Below are 14,626 nucleotides of genomic sequence, written 5' to 3'. Positions count from 1 at the left end.
CCCGTTTCCCCCCACGAAACCGCTGCCTGTATGCCTCAGGAACCCGTTCATAGGCCTTCAAAACAGCTGCTTTAACGGCAGAATACTGGGCAGAGTCCACACTACTCAAAGCAGAAAACGCCTGCTGCGCTTTACCAACCAAAACGCACTGTAACAAAAGTACACGAACAGAATCAGACCAACCCCGAACTTCTGCGAGACGCTCAAACAAAGAAAAAAAAGTTTCAGGGTCCTCCTCGTTAAACCTCGGAACAAGCCTCAAATCACTCAATTCATCTGACCTGGATCCATGCACTCCTGGGCGCACGCCAAACTCAGCCTCCAGTTTGCCGTCGCTAACAAGATCCAATTTTCGCTTCTCTATTTCCAGCTTCATTTTCTCCATTTCCAATCTTATTTTTTGTTCATCAGCCTGCGCACGCAACACAAACAATTCCTTTTGCTGCTCAAATGTTAACGTGGCACCTCCTGCAGCCAATAACAAATCCTCACTTTGCTCCTCAAGTGACAAAACCCCTTTTTCAATCAACCCCGCTTTCAAATTACCTTTAACATATTCTAAACTTTTTCTTAAGTCACCAACTTCTATTTTATAAAGTTCAGCAATAGCGACCAGTTGTTTTTTATCGCAAAGCTCTAAACCACCAAAGCTTGGCGACTCAATAAAACTCTTAACAACCTCGTCCATGGCACAAACAACAACAAAAAACCTACCGGGAGCAGAAGCTTAAGTGATATCGTCGTGATGCTACACCCACAATAAAGACGAGGAACTCCGCTGGTCTACTCAAAGAAATCCCTGATTTGACTCCCCCCTAGTCTTCAGAAGACGTGGCGGTGGGGATTACCTGTTACTCACAGCGGCCGGATAGCCCTGTACAGACCCCGAGCCGACGAGAGGGAAAAGGGAAAGTGGATGCTTCGACCCGCAGCTTGTCTCCGTCCCTAAATCCCCCAACGCGAACGCTCTCCTTGTGAGAACGACGCCTGAGCCTACAAGGAAAATCCCCCTCTTTTCACAAAAAGATGAGCATCACAAGTTATACACTTACCTTCAACACTCCCAAACAGCACAGCTGACAAAACCACGGACGACAAAAAGCCTGCCCTGCGTCACCGCAACGCAACCGACGAGCTAAGCCGCACACCCAGCCGTGTCTCCCCAAGAGCGCAAACCAAGCACCAAATATGGGCAACGACGTCACGGGGAAATCCCCGCACGCCAAACTAAACGCAGAACAATCCAAAATTACGCACAAAGGACTGACCCACGAACGCGCTCCGATCATCCAAAAACAAAAACACGGATAATCCAAACTAAGCAAAATTTAACCAAGACTAAAACGCGAATGAGCTCCCTCACGCCTGCCCTCGTGAACGAGCACACAATTGTTTGACGAGCCCCCACGCTTGTTACGGCCACGGCTCAAGACCGCAACAAAGCGAGGGAGACAGAGACTGGGTAAAGTGCACGAAAGGATATTTATTACGGAAAGAAAGAAAGTACCAAAAAATAAGACTAACATAAGATAATTACTTAAATGTGCAAGTAGTTGAAGAGCGGGGACAGCAGCGGGCGGCTGCTTGGGCGACATGGCACAGACACCCACGGGAGCGCCGGAGGAGGAACCGGAGCGCAGGAGAAGCAGAAGAGCCAGCACTCTGGTCCAGGACCACTTTTATAGGTGGAGAAGCAGACGGGTGGAGCCAGGGCAAATTGCGTCCAGGTGGACAATCAGCACCTGCACAGAGGGCAAAGGAGCAGCGGCTGCAGCAGCAAATCAACCCCCCCCAAAGCCCCATATGTCCTGGGGACGTAACAATATATATAAATAAAGGCACGTGTGTCTGCTTAGTGGCATGGATGCTGCTGGTCATTATTCAGCAATACAGTGACTGGTGTGTTCTCATTGCTACAATTCGCTCAATTCGCTCTGCTGTGGCCAGAGGGGATGCTGCTGGAAGACGATCACGGCAGGGATTGATCGGCTTGGGGATTCAGGATTTTTCTTTAATGCTTCAGTGGCGTGAGTGAAAGGAACGTCAGTGCTTTTCGCCTCCAAATGTGCATGTGGTCTGAAAACTTTTAAGGCCCTGGAAGAAGGGGGATTAATTGGGTGTTCACTCCCCTACAGGAACGTCAGCGGGACAGACCAGGACTCCACTTCTCATGAAGATTTCCTGGTGGTGGTTGACGTCACGCCAGGCTGTTGCTTTTAAAAGGGAAACTGAACTATTTAGGGTTGTGAGTGACTGAGACTGACCCTAGCTGTTCAAGCGGAAACTATTCTTTTTTTTTTTTTTTTTTTTTCCTGTCTAGAGCCTCGGCCTGCTGCAAGGGGTGGGATAGACTATCGAAAAAAACTGGCCATCGTATCAAATTCCTTTTTTGTTTTTTTCTTTCGTATTGTTTCCATTTTTTTTTTTTTTTTTTTTTTTGGGGTGTCTTTCTTTTAACAGGACTATTTGTGCAAGCTAAATCTTTGTATTGCATGGGTGGTTGTTTTGGGGGATTTTACTAAATGTACGGTTTTTGAAGGTCTTAGCCCTCCTTGTGGTGGAGATCCACTCTGCAGCTGTTCCAGATTGTACATTGTTTAATAAAGATCTAAAATTTATCAAGGTTACGGGTTGTCCGTTACTCGGGAGGATCTAGTTCTTGCAGCCACGACAAAAGGACATATCCTTTGTTCGCTGGCACTACTCGGCCCGGAGTGGGCAGCGGCTGAATAACCTGAATGGCTGGAGCCTATTATGATTTTTCTCTTTGGAACTCACTCAACTCATTTTAACCCTCAAACTCAGCTGTACTTGTTAGTAGGGTTGAACTAAAATGCTGATTGAAAATAGGCCAGCTGTGTGACTTTATTAGTGTGCAGGAGGTGTTAGGTATGTGTGAAACATCTGAGAGCAGGAGCCAGTCATGAAGTCATTTTAACAACAACCTCAAGCATCCTGTTACACTCAAATTCAAAACATTGCAATTTAACAAATAATCTCAGTGTTAAGAAATGAAGGCCAAAACACACAACACTGCTTACAGCCCAGACATTTCCTGTAAACTGTACATCAATGACATCAAACCCAGTAGCTTCAGCAGACTATGGCAGATAGCTGAATGGTTTCCTGGACTCTGTACAAAGGGTCAAATGCTTTTTAGCCTCCACCACTACCTGGCTGTTTCTTTTAAAGCTGCATGCTTATTGGAGCCACAAATAAACTTCTTAAACACAGTCAAAGGTCAGACAGGCGGTTTCTTCCTCCAGCAGTGCAGATGAGACCTCTCAGAGCAAGGTGTGGCACATGCATTTGCTGAAGGTCAAGTTTCTTTTCTGCAGTCTAAGAACGATACTGCTTATAGAAAAGCTGCAGCAATGTTCACTATGAGTGACAAGCGCTCTCTGAGGTGCAAAACACAGTTCATTATTTTCATTATCACACTAATTATCATTTATACATAATCCACGATGACGACATGTTTACTTTTTGTGAAAGAGTTGCTTTTTTTTTTTTTTATTATTAGAGATTTCTTTGTATAATTTTAATACAGAATTTAGGTCCTTTTTGGTGAGACTGTCACTGTGTTTTGTCCAAAAAGTATGAACACAGGCAAATTATTAGCATTATAAATATGATGAAGAGAATACACTCATACAGCCTTTTGTGTGCTGAAGAGGGTCCTGTGATTTAAGCGGTGAAAAATTCATAAAAGCGACAAGAGGGAAATAATTAAAGTCTAAGGGCTTTTATCTTTCAGACGGATAAAATCCTAGGTTTTTTTTTTCTTTCTTATCTTCCTCACGTTTGTACTCTACAATGATCAGATGAGTCTTTGTTTGGCAGGAAAAAAAAAAAATAGAAGAGAACCAAAGAAGTGGGGAAGAGTCAGGATGTCTCATTATCGCCAGAAGCAAAAGTTCTGCGAGCAAAAGTCATGTGGTCTGTGTGGGCACATGTCTCCTGTTTTCAGTGTATGCAGACTCTTTGATTTGCGCTCACTTTCATATCATAATTAGCTGTTCAGTCTCTCCTGTACCACATGTAGTATGCTCAGCAGTTCCCCCTGCCTTCACTGGCAGCAGTGTTGACTGGTGGTCCTTGTGACCTGCCTCTGTACATCACTCATTTGAAGGATCATTCGCTCACTCTGCTTGGCGATCACCAGGGTTTTTGTCTTCTGCTGCTGTGCTGCGTATTAATGAGTGGGTTCTGGGTCTCTTTGGCTTTCGAAACATCCATCAGCATAAATCTACTTTAACAAGAGTGAAGAGTTCCAGCCCATCAACAGAGGTGCTCGTAGATCAAAAGCTTCAACACCCTTCGGTAAATAAATGATAGATTTTACCACAATGCTCTTTCTTAGGCAACAAACCATAGCAGTAAACATGATCAGTCATTTTCTGTGGCTACATTTAAATATGAAATGTACTCAGATCATTTACTGAAGTAACAATACAGGTAGGTTGCCAATGTGGAAGAAGAGAAACAAAGAAGTTGGAGCTGCTTACACTATCCTTCAGTTTGGGCCCGTTTAAGGGATAATAAAAGGAATCAGAGAATATTGTATGTGCAGTTTAGCTTCTCCTTGCTCGGTGATGTATGAAAAGATGGTAGTTGAGTTTCAGCATGACACCTTCGCAATGATAACTCGATACTTCAGATCATGGTGTGAAAATACACCATTTTGCTGTTTGTGTGGTAAGACCGGGAGCTAACAGCCTGTGTGTAGGGAACTTCTGCAGGAGGATTTGGTTGAGGGAAAGGTTGAGAAAAACAAATAAAAAAAATAAAAAAGGAAAAGAAAAAAATGTTCATTTTATATTTCAGCATAGAAAGAGGTTATAGTTTCAAATTACAAGATGATCCGATGGCAGATGTCACTCCTCTCTCATTGCAATGTTGCACCTTTTTTCATTTTATTAAATGAAACATACCGTACAATCACTCCCCTGTGAATATGTTAATAGTAAGAGTTTAGAGTTCTAACATATTTGACTGTATTTATAACAAAAGTGTTGAATAGAAATCTTTCAGCACTTGCATTGTTGCATAGCTGTTTACATATTTAGTCATTGCTTGTATATATTTTTGTGGTGTATAGCAGTTATACATGGTAAGACAGTAATATTTACACTTTTAATCTCTTTAGTTCTGTCTAGTGGTTTAGAGGAGAGTTAAATAACAACCTAACATTTTAACAAGGCTTTACAACTACAGACCTTATTTTTATTCTTAAATCTTTTTTTTAGAAACAGTTGTCAGAGGTTTAAGATAAAAAAAAATAAACCCTGTAATCTAATATTAAAGTACAAATATTGGATTTTTTTTTTTTTTTTAGCTAAAATCCTTTAAAAATGTGTAATTTCTTACAGTCAAGATGGCCAAGATATATCTCTTTTATATATATATTTTTTCCCATTTTTCATATAATTTGTTTTGTTTATTTTTACTGTTTTACATGCCTTTATGTGTTTTTATTTGCTGTGATCTCCAGATGAGACAACAAGAACAGTAACATTCAAACTGGTTTGACTGGATCAGGGTTTGCAACACTTCCTGGCAGCAATGAATAAATTTAATATTTAAGAAATTGCCGGTTAATTTTCCTCACCTGAAGTTATTATAATATTTCATCTCCCTCCAAAGCAGCTCTGTCTGAACCCAGTCTATTAATTAAACCAGCTATTTGAGCTTTGATCTTGGGGGGTTTATCTAATTTTAAGCCAGCTTCAGATACTCTGCTCTTCGTTCATAACCCATATCCAATTAGACGCTGAATTTGTCAAGTGCAGACGAACTTTGCTGTTTTTTCCTTTCACATACTGTAACTCATTGATGTAGAGCTCTGCAGACAGCTGATTAATCCATTCAGCCTTGTCTACAAATGGAGGAGCTCCTTTTCCTTCTAGGAAAATATGACAGTAAGGGTACTTATGTGCAAAAAAGCAACTGATCTCTCAGTGAACAACAATTTTTTTCTCTGTTTTTGTGGGTCATTTATCTTTGTGTGGCCACAACTCTACATGCTGTTTAAACGATGACCCTGTTCTGCAGAAGAAAGATTATTAACACACCTTTTTAAGGATCAGGTACTTTGTTTTCCATGCAGTGGTTCCCCCAAAAAGATTTAATTAAGATCACCCTAAACCTTTGGACAAAGCCATCACCTTCATATCCTTACATGCTGTTTTTTTTTTTTTTTTTTTTTAATAAGTTAACTTGTAAAACTTTGCCATGGACTGTTAGTTCATAATAGAGCATCCACCTCGCCTCCACCAATGTACCTCAGACATTACAAGCCACTGAGGCCGTCGTTGCAAAGCAGCCAACCTCAGGTTTTCCATGCTTATCTCCATTCTAGCGTGTTTTTGGAAGGTTCGTTGATTACATACTTGCTTTAGTATTTTGAAACAAACCAACTTGTCCCACATTAATTCTATTCACACTGCTCTAGATCAGTCGCTCATGTTTTTTTTTTTGTTTTTTTTCCAGAAATATATTTTAGTATAGTAAAATGAAGATTCTGCAGATCCTGAATTGTATTACGTATTGTGGCAAGTGTTTTTCTGGCATCATTAACCCTATAAAGCCAAACATATCAACTTTGGTACATACAGTTTCTGGGACATTTTGAATCAAATTTATGGTATGGATTTATGAATTTAAGGTAGAAACCCTGTTGAATGTCATATTATACTGGTCTTCTACCCCTGGTCTTTGGTGGACACCCAGAAACAGAAAATTACACTACAATAACTTTAACAAATCACATTGTTCTAAATGTAAAACAAATGTAAAAAAATAAACTAACTTTCATTTTCTTTTCCAGATTTTGTCAAAGGGTCAAATAAAGGCTTTTATGCCCATTTGTTCTAAGGTTGGGCTTTAAAGGGTTAAAACTAAAACTACTACATGTATTTGCCCCCACTTAAAAAAAAAAAAAAAAAAAAAAAAAAAAAAAAACATAAAAAAACCTTGACCTGTGGAGATATTAAGTCTGGTTGGGAAGGAGGCAAATGCATTAGTTTTATTCAGTGACCAATTACAAAATTCATTGTTGCAACTCTCAGGTCAATGCATCCAGCGTGCACAGATAAAGTGAGGCTTTCTGGGTGGAGTCTGTGTAATGTCTGCCTTAATGCCTTCCTCTCTTCTGTTCCTCTCTTGTTCAGTGATGTGAGTAAAAGCAACAAATCAAAGCTGACGCCTTCCACAGCCACTCCCGTTCATTTCCCTCTGGGCAAGCCAAACTAGCAAATCGCACTGGAAAGGCAGAAAAAGAAGCACAGCAAACAAGCTATTGATGACTGTGGTGAGGCAGGCGAAATACACCTTTATGGTCAATTCTTTGTTGTTGAAGTTCAGTGCACTTTACAGGGAAGTAGTTATGAGTTGTTCCCCAGATGCTTTACACTAAATGAGCGGCTGCTCGTTGACAGACTCCCTTCTGTTTTAGACTTTAACTTTGGAAAATTAAGAGACAAAAAAGTAAAAGTTAGACTTTTAAACAGCTTAATGTGCAAATAGTTCAATGCACCTTTTCCAGTACATTATCTGTTCTTCTTTACCTTTAATACTTTTATTTTGACAAAGCAATACAGACTTCAGCACTATTGTAATGTTTTTATCTTTTGTGATGCTTTATAATCTAGTAGTAAATGCAAATAATGTACAATAAATGTTTAAAGTTTGTGCAAAAAATGTACGTTTATATTTGCACGGGAAATATCACCACTAAGGTTAATATGTTTACAGAATGTTAAAAAACAAAAATTTCTAATGCACCACTTGTGTTGGAAAAATTTGCCATCAGCTACAGTTTCTTGTATTGTTAGGTGGTGTAACAGGAGCCAAGGAAAAACATGGTTAGTCAATTATTGCTTCCCTTTAATAATACAGATTCCCATTGTATTTTATGTTGTTGGAAAGCCTGATAATTCATCTTTACAATGAGGTATAGGGATTGTGCTTCTATAGGATGAACAACACAATTAAACTTGTGAGTTGCAGCCCCAAAATGTGTGCTATAATCCGCTATTGTTAATGCTGTCACCCATTGGCCTAATTTGTCCTTCATCCTGGATGCAAATGAGCTGTTTCTTGTCCACTTTGTGGACACGTTGGCTGTTTCCCTGAGATTTGTATTATGTCGTGTCTGACCTCTTGGTCTAGTATTGAGATAGATTTTAAAGCCTCTCACAATGGTCTGTTTTGTCAGACTACCAGTAAGAGGTGCTTCTTTTGGGTTGTGTTTCGTTTGTATTCAGATACTCTATTCTGTTTTGTTTGTTTCTTTGATTTGAGCAGCACCACCCACCCATCCCTCCTGTTTACTTCGGCTACTTTACATTCCACTTACCACTCAGGATAATAAACTCCCTGTTAATACACCTCGCATCTGGACATCTTTATTTTATGCTACTTTCTCCTTCCTCTGCTGAGCTGGGTCGTAACACACTCTTGTTGGAATTTATTCTTGTGCTGCCACGTGTGTTCCAGTCCAGTATGGATGGTAGCTGAATGGCGCCTAATGGCTGGACAGACACATCTGAATGAGGTTCTGGAGCAAATAACCTCATATCCCATCATGTGTGAAACAACCCCGAAATGTGCCAACTTTTCTTGCAAAATTCTACTTTTTTGTTCTTCTTTTTAGTTGCTTGGTAGATTTTTTTTTCTTCTTTATTTCCCCAGAGTAAAAGTAAAAAACAAAACAAAGCTAAACAAAACAACACAAAACAAACACATAGTGTGCATTTTTACACTTGTTTCAGTTCGCACCACCAGGTGCCTCAGTTATGTGTTCATGCACGGACACATGAGTTTGCTGGACATCTGCATGGTCAAATTTTGATGGGAGATGTTAAAATTCTTCATAAAACCATCAGTGAGAAATAAATCCATAAAGCTTCTGTTGTCTTTTATGAGATTTATTATGCTCTACAGGGATCAGACTACGGCCTAAACTAACTTGCTTGGAATCACAATGGGTTCACTGCAAAAACTGAAATCTAAGTAAGATTATAAATCTTAAATTGAGTACACATATGCTTATTTTTTTTACAGGTAAGATAATTCTTAGTTTTTATGCCAGAGAATTCCTCTTGTTTTAAGAGTATTTTTTACTTGTTTTAGGAAGTCTTGACAAGCCAAATTCTCTTGTTCTGTTGGCAGAAGCAACATTCACCTAGAGTTTTTACAGTGTTCTGCTGGGTCTTTAATAAACAAATGACCTGAGTCTGTCAATCTGGCTGACATCAATGATTAAAGTTAGCAGTAATATACATATAGTAATAATATGAACATCAGAATATAGTAATAATATATTACTATGAACATAAATGTGAAGATGATCCAAACATACATTTTCCTAACAATACTCCATCCCTTTACCACAGGTTATTACTCTCTCACATGCAACATACCTAAGCTTATAGTTAACCTTTATAGCATTTTTCTTGTCATATTGACCACTCAAAGCACTTTACACCACATGTCACATTCACACACACACACACACACACACACACACACACACACACACACACACTCAGACTCCAATCGGCACATCATGTCTAGCCCAAGAAAACATAGGGGAGTAGTAGTGTTTGAAAGATGGCTGCTTTTCCACCTGAGTCACAGCCACCCAATCAGGTCAAAGTCTGGACTTACAACAAGCCATTTCCTCTTTTTAACTCTGAAATTCTGGAGGCTCTGTGATGATCCTGGTTCTGCGAGTAATGGAGTCGGCTCCTAGATTCTGGAGATATGGGCTGACCATGGGCTTCAGAATCTAACAGCCAGACATGCATGGTGACTGGACCTCACTTTGCACCACTTGAATATCATAACAAGAGTGGACACCAGCAGAAGAATGTTGCAGGCAATTTGGCACATATTTTGGGGCATTACCCCCTTTTTTTTTAGTTGTTATGGATAATTGCACAGAAGCACAGTCTTTAGATGATGCTTTGTTGTTAAGTTGATTAATAAAGCTAAACTCTTTTTTATATGATACATTGTTCTGCATTTTCATTTGTCTGTTGTAACCTGTCCAGAAATCAGATCTTGCTTAAAACCCAGTTTTTGCAGCTTGCTGAGAAAAAAAAACAAATATGATTTTCTCATACACTGAACAGGACTCACAGCCCAAATAATTGCATTAACTCTTTAGCTTCATTTTGTGAAATATAAACAAAAAATTGGAATGCATGCAAGCTTAAAAATACCACAACAGACAGGCATCCACACATATCTGCAGCAAAGACGAAGATTCATTCACCACGCAAGAAAATAAAGCTTACTTTTCCATAACTGTGTCATTAAAAAGTGTGACTAGGTTTGCACAGAAACTTGTCTGCTGGATAGAGAATTTGTATCAAAATGAGCCTGACAAGCATGACCAACAAGAAAGGAAATGAAGAGTTTTTAGAAAAGCGTTCACAATTGTGCACCAGTAGCTGTACAAGTCCTCCAGATTTTGAAATAATTTTTTCGCATTATGTCAAACGATGAGCTGAAAGATGGATCAGGGTTTGCTGACTAATCTTAGTTCCTAAAAAACAAGGTGCAGGAACAGTTCATTTACGATATAGTTGATCTAATTAGATGACAGCATGAATGTGTTAAAATCCCAAGATTTATATCTACATAATCTGGCTTAATTTTTGCTCATATCATCAGATTTTAATGGGAATTTTCCATGATGGAGCAGAAAACATGCATGGAGCTTATGTACATGTGCAAATCAATGTTAAATTTCTAGTTTGCTGTAAATTTCTCTTTTCCCATCAGAACCTTTCATGAACATTCCATAAATTATTTTCACCACAGCTATGGCCCTTTGCCTAGATTTGAGCAACAGCTGCTTCTCTCATGACCCCTTACCTCACCACTGGGTGACAAATATTTTAATGCAGTAAAAGAATATAAAGTTTAAATGTCTCTGCAAACATGACAAGCATTAGTGACTTATGCTGTGAAAGGGCTTGAATGCAACAAATGTTCATTTATATTCAAATCCCCTGCTAAAAGTTTAAAACATGGCATGTGCAAAATGTGATCATTTATATTTTGTTCCCAAGCAGTGCTAAGTGGTTGCATGAAACACACATCTCAACAACACTGGAGCCATTCTGTAGCTAGTGAACATCTCAAGTTTTACCTATTTTTCCACACATGAAGTAAATGTCATAGTGATTTGATATTAGCAACCATACATTTGGCAGTATTTCACTGAACTGGACAACAACCTGTGTGGAGTTTGTATGTTCTGTCCATGTATGTGTCAATTCTCTCCCAGGTTCCTCCAACAGCCCAGAAACGTACTGGTTTGGTTGATTTAGGTCAACATAATGACTTGGACTGTGAATCTGATTAAACGCTTGTCTCACTTGGTTCTGTGATGGACTAGAAAGCTCTCCAAACACCTTGTAACCGTGTATTTAAAAATCTGTTGTTGCGAGAAAACAAACTTTGTCTTGTCAAGATAAAATCAATTAAATTGTGTACAATAAAATCACATGTGAGCATGGCTTCTTTGGCTTCCATACTCACTAAACCATGAGAAAACGTTGCACTTCAAAGTGAAAAGACGAGCAGAAAAGACAAACAAATGAACTAAACTCAGGTCAGCTAGTCCAGACCAGAGTTCAGACTAAAACATGGACAAGCAACATTTAGCTGTTATGCTGCAAACAAGTGGAACAAACTGCCACTGGAGAATAAACTCTCACCAAATGTAGAAACTTTTAAATCCAGGTTAAAAACATGTATTTTCTCATGTGCCTCTGCATAAAATCTGCACAGCAACTTTTAACTGCTCTCACTTTTATTTATCTTAATCTAATTCATTATTTTATTGTGATCTTTGCTGTTTTTGTTGTCTTATATTTTTGCTTTTGATGTTTTTAATCACTCCGATGGACTGGTGACCTATCCAGGGTGTTCCCTGCCTCTCGCCCTAAGACTGCTGGGATAGGCTCCAGCTTCCCCACGACCCTTAATCAGATTGAGCGGTTCGGATAATGAATGAATGAATGTTTTTAATCAAGCACTTTATATAGTTCTTTTTACATGATATGCGTTATACAAATAAACTTGCCTTGCTTAAACTGAATGCTTGTATTATGAGGGCATTTAGCTTACCTGATTGAGTCACTCAGCCAGGTTTGACCATCAGTCTGGTGCCCTTTGGAGAACTACCTTCTCCATCTTCAACCTCTTTTCCTGTTCTTTTCCTTTCTTTTTGTAAAAATCTGTTTTACACAGAGTGACTGTAAAGAGCACACATTAATTATCTCATCACAATTAATTTAATTTATTTTTAATCTGACGACTAAACTTAAAAAGTCTCTTAATTACCCATTTGTGTTATGTGCAGTTAATGACTTTGTGGCACTTTTTGCATCAAAATGGACTTTAGAAAACACACCAAAAGGGTAAAGTTTCTTGAAAGATATCCATTCAAAACTCATAATAAAGATACTGAGTGTATACCATATGTGCACCCTTAACTTTATTTCACAGTACTTTGTCTGAAAGCAGATAACATATTATTAAGAAATGAAATAATAATAATAATGATAATAACAAAAACATTTTTGTGCTCTTATTTGTTTTGATGCACTCAAGTCAACAACTGTTGATCTTTCTAAAGATTTTTGTCAACACTTTAAACTATTCTTAGACACAGAAGTGCTACAATATGCAGTATAAAAACATGTTGCTAAGTAGCTAAATGAACTAGAACCCTGACAGCTCTCAGAAGATATGGAAATGCTTTTATAAAAATAACAAATGGAGACTCAAGAACAGAATCAACATTGAAAATTAAATAAAAGGAAATTTACTCTTGTACACACATCCCAAAATCTTAAGGCGGTTGAAATATTAAGTGAGACAATCCAGTTAACACTGAACATGGTGTTTACATAAGACATTCACATCAGGCTCATGAATGTTTCATTTCACATTAATGAATAATAACAGTGCTGTGACACTCATATGTGAGGTGGACAATATCATGGCAGAAAACAAAAATACAGATAAATATCTGCAAATAACTCAACATTCACATCAGGTCATGTCCATCATCAGATCTCAGAGAGAGCTGGGTTTGTATCAGTTCATCACTATCCTGATTTCATGTTTTCTCATTAATAAGCATTGATATTTTAATTGAAGTATTCTTATTCACTACATATACCAGAGTGTAAGTCCAGTTAATGAAATGCGTGATGCAGGTGGAGAAACAGGTGAAGTTTCTATAAAAAACACAACATTTATCTGAGTTTAACAGTAGAAAATTTAATTCATCTTCTAGATATACAGTTCTGTTGGGTGCAAACCAACACAGATGATGGGAAATGTCAACTTATGATTGCCTCTCCAACCAGAGCAGTTTGTTTTATTTGAATGTAATGAGTTTTTACATTTGTCTGATTTGAAAAGGTTAGGGAATCAAGTGGAGCTGAAACAGGCGTGTAAATGGCGATGTACATGAAGCTTGTGAATAGAGCGCCGGTGGAAAAGTTTAGTAAAAGTGGCAGACAAACACAGCAGATTTTTGTGGAGCAATGTGGAAACTTTAACACACCTCAAAGGAATGGATCAAATAAACCGGCGTCATGTTTCCACATTTGGAAATCATTTCTGCACGGCTCTCTTTGATGTGACGTTGCATCCTCCTCTTCAGCACTGCTTAGTGTTCCAGACTGGAGGGCTGGTGCCACCAGCTTTTATCTTCAAGAAAAAAACTCTTATTATGACAGTAATTCATAGAAATGTGTGATAATTTTCTTTTTTTTTTATTTGATGACCTTCTAAGTGGAGAATCAATTGCTATTTATCGAATTGTCTGCATGTTTCCACAAATAAACTCTTTGTTTGCAATCATGACCATTAAAGATAACTGATATCAAGTTGTGTGTAAACACACAGAGATATTTTTTAATAAACCCAAATCCTACTTAAACAATACATTTTTTTTTTACATTGTTACAATTCTTTTGATTAGTAGCAGATTAGATATTTATTACTCATTTGTAAATATGTGATGAATCATCATGAGCCTGGTTGGAATAAAATATATAAACATCTTAAAAAGGAAACAAAAGCATCATTATTATTTATACTTAAAAAAAGAAAATCATGATATACAAATTCACAGCCAGTAAGTCAGAGGATTCAGTTTCACATTCTCAAATTTTACTCTAGCATAATAATATTCACCTGGTAATCAGCTTTCATAATATACAAAAGGTTTTAACAGCCTAAACAGATAAAAATAACATTAAACCTCTCAACAAGCAACAAGGCCCATCTGAATAACAAACTACTTTCCTCCATTTATTGAATCACCAAGTATGCAATATAATACACTGGAAGAAATACTGAAGCAAGAGTAAAACAAAACAAAACAAAAAACAAAAACAAAAAAAAGAATCAGTCGTTAATAGCTTGAAAGAAATATTTTCTTAAAAATATACATAAAAGCTGCCATTGACAGACCAGAAGATGTATCTGTTTACATTCATCCATTGGGCTCCCCTGCAGGGCAGGGCAGCTGTCTGTGTACTGAAGCAACAAGTAACAAAGTACAGCTGCCTTCCCTTTGAAGTACTAG

The sequence above is a fragment of the Telmatherina bonti genome, assembly GCF_933228915.1.
Source record: "Telmatherina bonti genome assembly, chromosome: 14".
NCBI classification, from domain to species: Eukaryota; Metazoa; Chordata; class Actinopteri; order Atheriniformes; family Telmatherinidae; genus Telmatherina; species Telmatherina bonti.
Note: the sequence above shows the minus strand (reverse complement) of the source record.